The sequence below is a fragment of the Haliotis cracherodii genome, unplaced genomic scaffold (genome assembly GCF_022045235.1).
Source record: "Haliotis cracherodii isolate W230 unplaced genomic scaffold, xgHalCrac1.p SCAF_17, whole genome shotgun sequence".
NCBI classification, from domain to species: domain Eukaryota; kingdom Metazoa; phylum Mollusca; class Gastropoda; order Lepetellida; family Haliotidae; genus Haliotis; species Haliotis cracherodii.
In genome coordinates, this window is record NW_027266272.1 from 11,782,023 (window position 1) to 11,795,437 (window position 13,415).

At 42.3% G+C, this 13,415-nt stretch overlaps 1 protein-coding gene across 1 annotated transcript in view; it reads left to right on the forward strand.

Annotated features, from left to right (window-relative positions):
- Window positions 1–13,415, forward strand: part of LOC139464894 (5-hydroxytryptamine receptor-like) — a 132,829-nt gene that overhangs the window by 85,418 nt on the left and 33,996 nt on the right. The window contains exon 2 of the mRNA XM_071246473.1: window positions 7,531–7,577. The gene's annotated coding sequence lies outside the window, so the exon portion shown is untranslated. The remainder of the gene's footprint in view (window positions 1–7,530; window positions 7,578–13,415) is intronic.

Here is a 13,415-nt window from a genome sequence, read left to right on the forward strand (position 1 = left end):
CAAAGTGCCCTACGCGTTGAAAGAGTGTGAATTTCAATGTATTTCAGCTGGAGTTTTTTCAGATATATCAATCTGCACTTAAGGAAAATCGTTAGCTTGGCATATTTCTGTAGAGTGGTTTTGAGCATTAGGAGCAGTTTTTTTATGCCTTCTGGAACAAGACAATTTTATATTAATATTCCCATTGTCAATCTGCCATGGTATTGCGGTGATCCGGTGGTCACGTGGTAGCTATTCCTTCTCAGCTACTGTTATTATCACTTTCCAAAGGACGATGTCACCAATATACGTGTGGCTGTCTGACAGTTGCACCACTACCAGAGGACAGTGTCACAGATATACGTGTGGCTGTCTGACAGTTGCACCACTACCAGAGGACGATGTCACCAATATATGTGTGGCTGTTTGACAGTTGCCCCACTACCAGAGGACGATGTCACCAATATACGTGTGGCTGTCTGACAGTTGCACCACTGCCAGAGGACAGTGTCATCAATATACGTGTGGCTGTCTGACAGTTGCATCACTACCAGAGGACTTTTGTCACGAAAAATACGTGTGGCTGTCTGACAGTTGCGCCACTACCAGAGGACAGTGTCACAAATGAACGTGTGGCTGTCTGACAGTTGCGCCACTACCAGAGGACAGTGTCACAAATGAACGTGTGTCTGTCTGACAGTTGCACCACTACCAGAGGACAGTGTCACAAATGAACGTGTGGCTGTCTGACAGTTGCGCCACTACCAGAGGACAGTGTCACAAATGAACGTGTGTCTGTCTGACAGTTGCACCACTACCAGAGGACAGTGTCACAAATGAACGTGTGGCTGTCTGACAGTTGCGCCAACTACCAGTGGATTTTTGACACACATATACGTGTGGCTGTCTGACAGTTGCGCCACTACCAGAGGACAGTGTCACAAATGAACGCGTGGCTGTCTGACAGTTGCGCTACTACCAGAGGACAGTGTCACAAATGAACGTGTGGCTGTCTGACAGTTGCGCCACTACCAGAGGACAGTGTCACAAATGAACGTGTGGCTGTCTGACAGTTGCGCCACTACCAGAGGACGATGTCACGAATATACGCGTGGTTGTGTTGCTATTAGCATCACTACCAAAGGACAATGTCACGTGTATACGCGTGGTTGTGTTGCTATTAGCATCACTACCAAAGAACAATGTCACGTGTATACGCGTGTTGTTACCCTGCGCTCGGCATTATGTAGATTAAAACCAGGACTCTGGGTCTGTATACTGTGTTAGAGTGGGGTATTTTGAAAGACCGCCTCCGTGGTCTAGTGGTAGAGCGTCCGCCCGGAGAGCGGAAGGTCCGGAGTTCGATCCCCGGCTGCATCATACCAAAAGACGTTAAAAGATGGTACTTGTTGTTACCCTGTCTGGCGCTCGGCATTAAGGGGCTAAACCAAGAACCGGTCGGCTCGGAGTCAGTATACTGTCTCTGAGTGGGGTATTCATGTTAAGCTGCGGCATGGTATCTCAGTGTGCTGGCACTATAAATCGGCATCAGTCCGGACTAGTACAAGCAGCCATACAAACACACGTACATGCACGTCGCTATATAAGTGCAATAATCTTGGACGCGACGTTAAACCCCATTTCACCTCACCTCACCTCAAACTGTGACATGGTATCTCAGTGGGCTAGCACTATAAATCCAGTATTAGTCCGGACTTGTAAAAGCAGCCACACAAACAGCCGTCGCTCTATAAGTGTAACATACATGTACGTCGCTTTTCAAGTGCAATAATCTTGAACGCGACGTTAAACCCCATTTCACCTCACCAACTACTACAGCTTCTTCTACTACTTATTCTACTATAACTACTACCGTTGCCTTTCGATCGCAGACAATGTTATATATGTGGAGTAACAAGGCAAGTTCTGCAACTGTTTGTAGCTCTTTAAGTCGTAATGATATACAGTAAACTACGGTTATAACGAACACGCTTATAACGAACTGACGGATATAACCAACTTCCTTTTTAGTCCCGACTATTTGCTGTGGTTATGCTGTATATATGCTTATAACGAACTACGGTTATAACGAACTAAAAATAGGAGTCCCTTTGAGTTCGTTATAACCGTACTTTACTGTACCAAAGTGAAGGAGTTTTGTGACTGATAACCTTCGTACAGCAATCACTTCTAAAAGCAATAGCCTGGGGCTCGTGCGCATCAAACAGACTATCGAACAACAAATTCGCAACAAGAAACGTCATTATCAGAGTCATAAGAGTGAATTTAGATAATAATTTACAAAAAAGGTTGACGATTAGCATGCCAACAATCATAATCTTCAATCTCAAAATAGTATGCATTTTATCACGATCGGACTCTAATCACAGCCGTCAGGGGGTCACTGCTTGATCAAGACGCAAGCAAATGCCCCAGAAACGACATAATTAGCTGATCACACACCAAGGCAAATTAATGTTCCAGCAGAAGCGAAAGCGGACATTGAATCGTCTTGAAAATCTGAATGCTGTATAGTCTGACGCGTCGAGTGCACATTTTCAACGCGCGACTGTGTCAGCTTTCTGTATTATTTATTGTCAGTTTCAGCAACTCTGATGCCTTTTCCCAGTGATGTAAATGATAAAACGTGTACACAGCGGAGAATGTGTTCTTTATGGCAACTCAAGACGATAAAGTTTGCCGGCATCAACTCTCATTAGAAAAAGAATAGACGAACCGAACATAAAGCATCACTTAGGGCCATACGTTGTGGACGATAATAACGTCAACAAAAGCACGAAACGTGATGGTATCAAACTCAATTTGCCTTTCAATATTATATTGCAGGAATCCGTTATTTCTTTCACCATTCATACTAACGCAAAATATGTAGCTTTCTTATGTACGTGCCTTATTGTAAATATGGCGTTTGATGGCTTGTGCTTCGTATCAACGTCAACCAACGTCAGGGGCGATCCCGTCGTTTGATTGATCCGCACGTTATCACGCTCCTGTTTTGGTTAAATAGCCTTGGCAATGACATTGATGGTGTGTTTTGACACACAAAGGATACCCAACTAAACGACTCGGTGAACGTATAACACATGATCAGGTCCCCAGCAGGCTATGATTGTCGTAAGCGAAGACAAAATGGAATGTTTTTTGTTTTTTGTTTGTTTGTTGTTTAACGCCGCACCGAGCAATATTCCAGCTATATGATGGCGGTCTGTAAATAATCGAGTCTGGACCAGACAATCCAGTGATTAATATCATGCGCATCATGATCCACGCAACTGGGATCGATGACATGCATCAACCAAGTCAGCGAGCCTGACCACCCGATCCCGTTAGTTGCCTTTTACGACAACCATAGTCGCCTTTTACGGCAAGTATGGGTTGCTGAAGACCTATTCTACCCCGGAATCTTCACGGGTCTAAATGGAATGTGCGGTCTGGCACAGCACCTCATCGTACCCCGACGGAATGGGACGTTGTACATGATGTCAATCACAGGTTTGCCAGTGAACTGCTATATCGTGCTACGAATACAATCCTTGTGGTTGCAGTATTTGTGACTTTGTGTGTCAATGGGAACTAATTCACACTGGTCGTCGGAATTGGCATCAGGACAATAAACGTGTTTTGAGCGTCGAAGATTTGTTTCTCTTTCCTGGCATTCATTATAAATGAACTGAGAAGGTGAACACACAACCGTTTAAATCATAAAGCTACAACAGTCTGTTGAATGTGAACGAGTTTAACGCCATTTTGAATAATATTATTCCCCTTATGTTCAGCGTTTCAGTTTATTTCAGCAGGAAGGGAAGCAGGTCCTGACATTGACCACTTTTGTTAATCGCATGACTCTTGAGTATAGTGCTGGCACACCATGGGTAATCAGTGATTCGAGCCCACGAGCAGCGTCCTCCATAACGATCTGTGTCAACTCAGATCTGCGTTCCACCGTTGATTTCTGATACAATTGTTCATTTCGTACTCGTTGTTTGATCGGGGTTGCAGCGTTCGGGCCTCGATGGGCCTTTCGGGGTTTTGTAGTGGTGGACGTGTGGCGGCGTTTACGGATTTTGTGCAACGATGACGGGGCTGGGGGGTGGGGGGTGTCCGATGCGGTTCCCTGTTTTGACTTGTGTTCCTGCTTTTGTTTCGGGTGGGCGGTTGCCCTGCCTTTGCGTGTTTGAGGCGGATGGACCGTGTGCGCTCGCCTTTTCACGGAAGCCAGGTGTCGCCACTATTTGATAGTGATTCATAGTTCTCATAATACTGTCGGAGTTATGCAGTCGACTGTTTTTGGCAAATATTTCATGTGGACGTGGAAATTCTTTTCTCAGTATTATTGCATGTGATTATTTATATTATGTACTTAATTGCCAATGGGATCAATATCATCATCGAAACCAACGTTTAGAAGTGTATTGGTTCAAATCCCGTTTCGACCCGATTATGTTTCTAGCTAGGTCTTTTAGCTCCATACCCGTACTCGTGGGTTTCACCAAAGTGGTAAACGTCTCAGACCTGCATAAATTTTGGGCTTTCCTCCCATATTACGTTGACACGCCTTTATATGGCGGTAATACTGTTCGTTATAACCAACTCACTCACTCACCCACTTCAGGAGGGGGCACGGGTGGCCCAGTCGTCTAAGGCGCCGCGATTCGCTGTGCAGAGTTGCGTCCCATAGGCACACCAGAAACCTATGATTGTGTGTTCGAATCCCGGTTCGCCCCGATTATGTTTCTAGGTTTGTCAGCACCATACCCGTGCTCGTGGGTTTCACCGAAGTGGTAAACGTCTAAGACCTGCATCACTTCGGACTTTCCTCCCACATCAAGCTGACACGCCGTGATATGACTGGAATACTGTTAAAAGCGGCGTTAAACCAGACTCACTCACTCACTCACTTAAGGAGTTTAGATTGGAAGATTAATCACTGGTCTATTTCGGGGGTTCACACCTAAGCCGTTGTCTAAGTCTGGATTCAGGTGGTGTAGATGTATAAAGCATGGCTGCTTGGCAGGGTCAATTGCTGTTATTTAAATCACAACCGACGCATAATTACATTTTCACACAGAAAACTCGTTAGATTGTCGCTGGTTAAAATTGAGGCCGTAATTGCGAAAGAGTTCGCAAGCAGATCCCAGCGGGTCAGGCAAGCACCTATTCAAGCATGCCTAAAATTTGCATGTGTAAATAACCTGCGAATACCTCGATATTGATCGTATTAATCACTCCATTCGATTATCATAATTTTCTCTTTCAGAATTAAACAAACCCGAGGTAAAATATCTTGCGAATAATTGGTTACCGAAGAGGGAGCTTTAGTAACGCGGAGTAGCGTTCTCCTGCAAATGTTTATTTAAATAGCCCATACTCTGCAAAATTACTCCTTAAATGGCTGCTTGGTTGTCGGAAACTTGTGATCAATGATAACTTGATTTCAATAGATATTGTGAATCCGTGTGTTAAATTGCTGTGTATGCTGTCAGAAAGATTAAAGCTTGTGACGGTGTTCCTCCCTTAATTGTATTGCAAATGTCTAAACTGTTTCATATTTGTGAGATGCACGTTTCATCTGTCATGAAAGTGAAATTATGCCGAGAGGAATTCCAGTATATCTATGTTGATTTATGACTGTAGCCAGGGGCCGATGACCTGTTGGGTGAGTGAGTTAAAGAAGTATTGCGTCCCGGCATGCACTGTATGAGCTACACCCCGTAGATGCTGCAGCTAGGCAGGATGTGGTTGGGATCAGGCAAACTAGTGATCAATAGTATGAGCACCATCACTCAGTCAAGGACGTTGTAAATACAACATGTTACAAAATACACATGTCAAGGACTGGGCGTAGGTGTGGGGTGGGGAGGGGGCGTGTGTGCGTGTTTCAGTGATTTCATCAGGCGTATAAGTATTACACTATTACATCATAGGCATTATGGCGCCACAAATACTACTGTTATGCGTCGCCTAGGACTACAATGTAAGTTAAAGTTTTCATTACTCCTGAAGAGCCGTTGAACGGCAAAAAATCTTGTGTGGATAAAGGACTTTTGACAAGCACGAATATATATATTATATATATATATATATATATATATATATATATATATGTATGTATGTATGTATGTATGTATGTATGTATGTATGTATGTATGTATGTATGTATGTGTGTGTGTGTGTGTGTGTGTTTGTGTGTGTTTGTGTGTGTGTTTGTGTGTGTGTGTATTTTTTGTGGCAGACAATTTTGTTTGTCAGTAGATGATTTTTTTTGTGGATGATAAAGGAGTTTTGACAAGCACGAATATATATATATATATATATATGTGTGTGTGTGTGTGTGTGTGTGTGTGTGTGTGTGTGTGTGTGTGTGTGTGTGTGTGTGTGTATTTTTTGTGGCAGACAATTATTTCAGTAGTATGTAGCTAAAATATTTTTCTGGCTTTTTCTGGCACAATTGTTTCAACATAATTCCGACAGTAACAGATTTAGTGATTTGTGAGGTCATTAATCAGTGAACTCTGCATACAACGTGTGTGAATCCCATCGACATGTACATGATTCCCATCGCAGCCTTTCCATCACGTGACGAAAGTTACCGTTACATTATTTTTTTAACGTCTTGTCGCCATGGCAACGACCGATCACTAATTGAACTCACGTGAATCACTTTATCATAAGCACATGTGATGATGTAGAATTAAGTGCTACCACATTATACACACTGTGCTTACTAATTTTCATTGCAAAGGTTGAGGAGCATATCATAAAAGCCGTTTTCCAGCTCAAGCTTTTTTTGCCGCTTTATTCCCGTGCAACTTTGTAATCCATCAGCACGTTGTATGAAATATGTTCCCCGTGTGGAAACACACGTCGTCAATAACATTTTATCGACGTTTAACTATCCCGTTTATAAACGTCATCAAATTATAGTACGCAATACCAAGATATCGGCTCACTACGCTACAACGTAGCTTCAGCTGATATAAACTAAACAAATCAAAGTTGTAATCTGAGTCAGAGAGTAGATAATTAATGACAGCTAATCGTCGTCAGACCATAATAAACACAACATTCTTCAGTTGGGTAACAAAAATCACTTCTCACATAATACGCAAAGCATGACATTATCGTACAAGTAACAAGCGTATGCATTCATCATTCATCATGTCCGCTTCAACTGGAAGCATTGTTGATATTGACGAAAACTGCAGTTGGTCTTTTCCGCCTGTTTCTACCTGTGCACAAGCTGTCAATCACACCAACTGAAATATACAATGGTAATCTATAGTGTTCGTGAGAGGAGAGCTGTTGAGCATTGATCCAACCATCTCGCGACCAGCCCGTGATCGCTTCCAACTTCCCAACTGGATGGGGGTTGTGGGTCATTAACGCCGCGATCGATTACATGTACATATAACCAGGAATTTACATACCGCCCCAAGTAATCATAACGTTAGCGTTGTGGTGTCAATGTCATTACGTAACCACGTGCGATGCATGTCAATATCAACACTAATTCTTCCGATTTTATTGCAGGACGTTTGCGGTGGGTTTCCTTCCGAGGCTACAACTGTGGAGATTAGGTAAGCGATATTCACACACTTTCTACTGTCTGCTACAGAAAACTACGTATCATGCTATAGTTAGACTGTTCAGAGTTTACGTAATAGTAAGTTGATTATGATACGTGTCGAGGAATGAATGAACTGAATAGCCACTATTTCTGTTCAAACGGTGTAAGGAGCGGGGCAGTCTCTTACTTTGTTTGTTTTTTTGTTGTTTAACGCCGCACTCAGCAATATCCCAGCTGTATGCGACGGTCTGAAAATAATCGAGTCTGGACCAGACAATCAAGTGATTGATATCATGAGCATCAATCTACACAATTGGGATGCGATGACATGCATCAACCAAGTCAGCGAGCCTGAACACACGATCCCGAAAGTCGCCTATTAAGGCAAGCATGGGTTGTGGAAGACGGGTCTTCACTGGTCAGTGCTCGCTCGTCACACCGAGGATCCGGGTTCGATTCCACACGCGGGCACAACGTGTGAAGCCATTTCTGTGCCTCCTCCGTCATGCTGTAACGATGGTACACCGGTGTAAAACGATACTCACTCACTCTGACAACGTCGAAAATCATCACATTTCACCCTCGATGAAACTATCTCCAAATTGATAATGATTCAAAACTATATGATTGTGTATCCAGTCATCTGTTACATTGTTTTAAGTCTATTCTAGTTCAAATTTGTTCATATCATTGATGTCTCATTCACAATTGTTGCCTCTAGGCATACCTGGTCATCGTGTTTAATGTATGCCTGACGGAACTCATTCCCTTGCCAGCTACGAATTATCAATGAATGATCGGTCTGTATTTTTATGCAACGCATGGGAATGTTTAATGGTTAAACGGCCTATGGGTCATCCTGCAGAGACTATTCCCGAGGCTGGTGTCTCATCCGTTAACCTAAATACTTGCAATTTGAATATTGTGCACTACATGAAAGTATTATCAGAAAGGTGAGATTATTAATACGGGGACTAGCTAAATATACTACATATTAAACCTAAGCTGACAGTTCTGCTTACGAAGTGATGCAGCTTCTCTCCATCTCCCATCGGTTATCGTCCCCGAGGCAGATTAGTGCGGAGTGTTTGTTTAAGCCGCATTAAACACTAGAGCAACCCACCACCCTTCGCTGTACATAGATAAACCATTCTAACATTTGTATATAAACAATTCTAGTGTTTGCTAGACACAATTCTAGCATATGTAGATCAACCATTCTGGATTATACATACATGTAAATCATTCTAGTATATGTAAACCACTCTCACAAATGTATATGTATATAAACTATATTTTCCTTAAGTGCCATGTTTGCTGACTTAATGAATATTTGAACATTTCATCATATTGCATTTGACTAAGTTAACCTGAGATGCAACTTCACCTGGACGGACAATTGCTTGACCATATGTCATGTTTCTGCCTAATCATCCTGTGGCCAGTGCCATTTTAACACGACAATGAATTGAATTGTTTGATAGGCATTACGTAGAAGTTGACGGATGACAAAGTAGACACAATTTAAGGACAACAATGCTATGGACAATGAAATGTTAAAGCATCCCCTCTGTCGAATAATACTACCACCACCATCTCTAGTATCCCCTCTTTCGTATGATACTATTATCACCATCCCTAGCGTTAAAGTACATTGGTACATCGTCATATGATGAAGAGACGCCTATCCAGCTAGCCCGGTCAGGGGGATGAGTGGTGGATCATAGACTTTGTACTCCAGGACAGCAATGAGTGTCTTGTCAGTGCTCATTAAGAGCAGCGAAATGTCGCATTGGATGTGTATAAATACGACTGTACTATAAATAAATTGTTTGATAGGCATTACTTAGAAGTTGACGGATGACAAGATAGACACAATTTTATGGATAACAACTCCTTTAATACTGTGAAAAGCGACGTTTCGGTATAGATCCTTATACCGTTGTCTAGCAAGACTGAATGAGGGACATAGTACAGAATATATCTAGTAGGTGTTGTCAACAACCGTTGACAACGGTATAAGGATCTATACCGAAACGTCGCTTTTCACAGTATTAAAAGAGTTGTTATCCATAAAATTGTGTCTATCTTGTACTATAAATAGTTCTTTCATATGCCGACAGCTGTTGATGGCCGCTGACATAATCTTGAATTGGATGACATATGATGTATATTGGTCTGCTCTGCACTTGATCACATTTTTACCATGGAACAATTATGATGACGAAAATAACGTATCGTGGCATAATGTAACTAGAGGACTGTTTAATTTAATTAAATGAGTTTGTAACTATGTTTCTGTTTAAAAAACAAAATTAACTATATCGTGAAAATATATGTGACTGTAGATATGACATTGTGAAAACCAACCGATCACATTATATCTGAGAGCGGGTGTCATCAATGATTTTCAGGGATCCATTCATATAATTTCCATGACTATTTTGCCTTCTACGTCCTTGAAATCTGATTCAGCAGATAATTGAGACTGATTGTTATCTGGCGTCGACGTTGTTGTATCAATATTGTTTGTTTCATGACACATCATATTTGCCAAAGAGTGAAGTGTTAATGGAAGCTGCAAATGTGTTAACAACACAGCTGTTGCTGTTGATGGTGCTTTGATGTGCATGTACATGCCCACGTTTGATGCTGCAGTGTGTGAATAGCGAAGAGTGTGAATGTTGTGATATCCAGTATCGCGAAAGCACTGCACGGATACAAGTGTAATACAATGCGAATAGAGTATATTGATAAGAGAGAGAGAGAGAGAGAGAGAGAGAGAGAGAGGGAGAGAGAGAGAGAGAGAGAGAGAGAGAGTTCAAAGAAGAGTTGTTGTATTATCTATTCAACCGGTTTCACGGATGTGATTTTCAGGAGAGGTTGATTGTCATACATCTGTAGGAATAACGGTTTCACGTGTCACACGATGTGATAATGTTCTAGAGTGAGTGAGTGAGTATGGTTTTACGCCGTTTTTAGCAATATTCCAGCAATATCACGGCGGGGTACACCAGAAATGGGCTTCACACAGTGTACCCATGTCGGGAATCGAACCCGGGTCTTCGGCGTGACGAGCGAACACTTTAACCACTAGACTACCCGACCGCCCCGATAACGTACTAGAAGTCAATCCATTCTGTATACCTCCAACGTGTTGCCAAACCATATGAATCTTAAGTGCTTCTCTTTACCTTGTAAACAACAGAATCTCTGCACTTGTATGCAGCAGACATAATTCAAAATTAACATATCATCTTTATCTTTCACAAAATCAGTGAACGTGCCCCAGTATGTCTGTTCCATCACCGGATTGTCTGGCCAATTATTGATTTGCCACCGTCGTATGGCAGGAGTACGGCTGTGCGGCGTAAACCAACAAACATATGCGGGTGCTGCAGGTAGAGCAGGACATGCGTACCCATTTCTCGAACACCTGTGGGGTGCACGGGTGGCCCAGTCGTTGAAGGCGCCGCGATTCGCTGTGTAGAGTTGCGTCCGTTGGGCACGCCAGAAACCTATGATTGTGGGTTCAAATCCCGGTTCGCCCCAATCATATGTTCCTAGGTTTGTCAGCATCATACCCGTGCTCGTTGGTTTCACCGAAGTGGTAAACGTCGGAGACCTGCATCACTTCGGGCTTTCCTCCCACATTAAGCTGACACGCCGCGATATAACTGGAATAATGTTGAAAGCGGCGTTAAACCCAACTCAAAAACTCACTCACTCACTCTAACACCTGTGTCGTTACTGATTTTCAGTGATCCATTCTCACTTTTTTACTTCTTTTGTATCTTTTGCCACCAATGGAATCTATTTCGGCAGATAATCGAGACTGATTCCGCTCCGCCGTTGATGTTTCACTTTCTACATATAGGATGTAAGCTGTTATTCTCAATGTTCTAATTGGCTACGTAAATTGACAGATTATAGACAGATTATAGTCAGGATTCCATGTTAATCCCGGCGTCGAGTGAATCTAATGGAAACACACTGAGTGTGATAATGTGAAACTAATCTCACACCACGGTGCACAGCCAGATGCAGACGGTGTTTATCACGTGTCTGACATTAGTCCACATGCTAGCATCATGGTGTTGGGCGATTTTTTTGTCTCGAACTACATTGAAAAGTGACTCGCTAATTTCGCTGCACTCGCGAGTCGCGTATTCTCATAAGGGGATTGACGGCTATTGAATCGTTGAAAGCTCTCTCGATTTTAGACGTGAACGCTTGATGTCGCCTAATGGGGGTGCACATTGTATCTGTGCGCGGTCAACAGATTCAGGGTTGCATAACCTTGTATTAACACTGACACCTATGTAACTACCAAGAAGACGCCTCACGTGAAGTTATATATTCAAAAATATATTATCATCATCATCATCATCATCATCATCATCATCATCATCATCATCATCACCACCACCATCATCATCATCATCATCATCATCATCATCATTATTATTATTATTATTATTATTATTATTATTATTATTATTGCCAATTATAGAATTAGTAGTATTAGTACATTGCAGTTGCAGTAGTATTCTTGGGAATAGTTGTGGGGGAGAAGTTGTTGGGGTTGTGGTAGTAATTGTAGCAGATGTACAGTAAACTACGGTTTAGCGAACACGCTTATAGCGAACTGACGGATATAACGAACTTACTACTTTGGTCCCGACTATTTGCTGTAGAAATTCTGTATTTATGCTTATAACGAACTACGGTTATAACGAACTAAAATTAGTAGTCCCCCATGAGTTCGTTATAACCGTAGTTTACTGTAGTAGTATTAGCAGTGGAATTACTAGTAGTAATGGTGGTGACAGGAGTGTAGTGTTGGTGATGGTGGTGGTTTTGTGGGGGTGGCTTTGGTGGTAGTAGTAGTGGTAGTAGTAGAAGTTGTGGTGGTAGTAGCGGTAATATTGGTAACAGTACTATTTGTGGGGTGGTAGTTTTAGTAGTAGTAGTAGTAGTAGTAGTAGTAGTAGTAGTAGTAGTAGTTTTAGTAGTAGTGGGGATGGTAGTTTTAGTGGTAGTGTTTGAAGTAGTAGTCAAGTAGTTGTAGTAGTAGTAGTAGTAGTAGTAGCAGTAGTTGTAGTAGTAGTAGTAGTAGTAGAAGTAATTACATGAGCGGCAAACAGTCGTAAATACAGGCACAACAATGGCAGTAGGAGTAGTAGCAGCAGCAGATGTAGAGGTAGCAGTTACATCATTCGTAGTATGTGTATCAGATGCTGCAGTGATTCGTATACAGAATAGGAGTATGTGTGGGGCAGACATGGTGCACGTGGTTGCAGAAGCTGTGCACTTGTGTAGCTGTACCTTTATCCAACAATAGTCCAGGTGAGAAAATGTAATTAAAATCGATGTTTAATTTAACAAGGTTAAATCATATTATAAACTCAAAAGTATTTGGCCTTATTCCACTTCAACGGCGTTTATTTTTTTTACGTTATCAATACTACACAGATGTGCTTTGAATAGGGATGGTAAGAATGCCAATTGTTAAGCAGTCATATGACCTTGTGGTGGCGCCATCTTGTGAAAGGGACATGATGTCCCGCCGGGCGGTGTGGTAGCCGAGAGGGCAAAGCGTTCGCCCGTCACTGCAAAGGCCGGGTTCAATTCCCCACATGGGGGCAATGTGGGAAGCCCACCCCTGGTGTCCCTCGCTGTGGTATTAGTCACTCACTCACTCACTCACTCACCCACTCACCCGCCAGACTTTGCATATATATCTTGACTTAAAGTTATATATTCAAAATAAAACATTGTGACTTTCAACTGTATGACCTAGGTTTGGATAAACTGTTATCTGTGACAGTCCTTGGTCTTTGGGTCA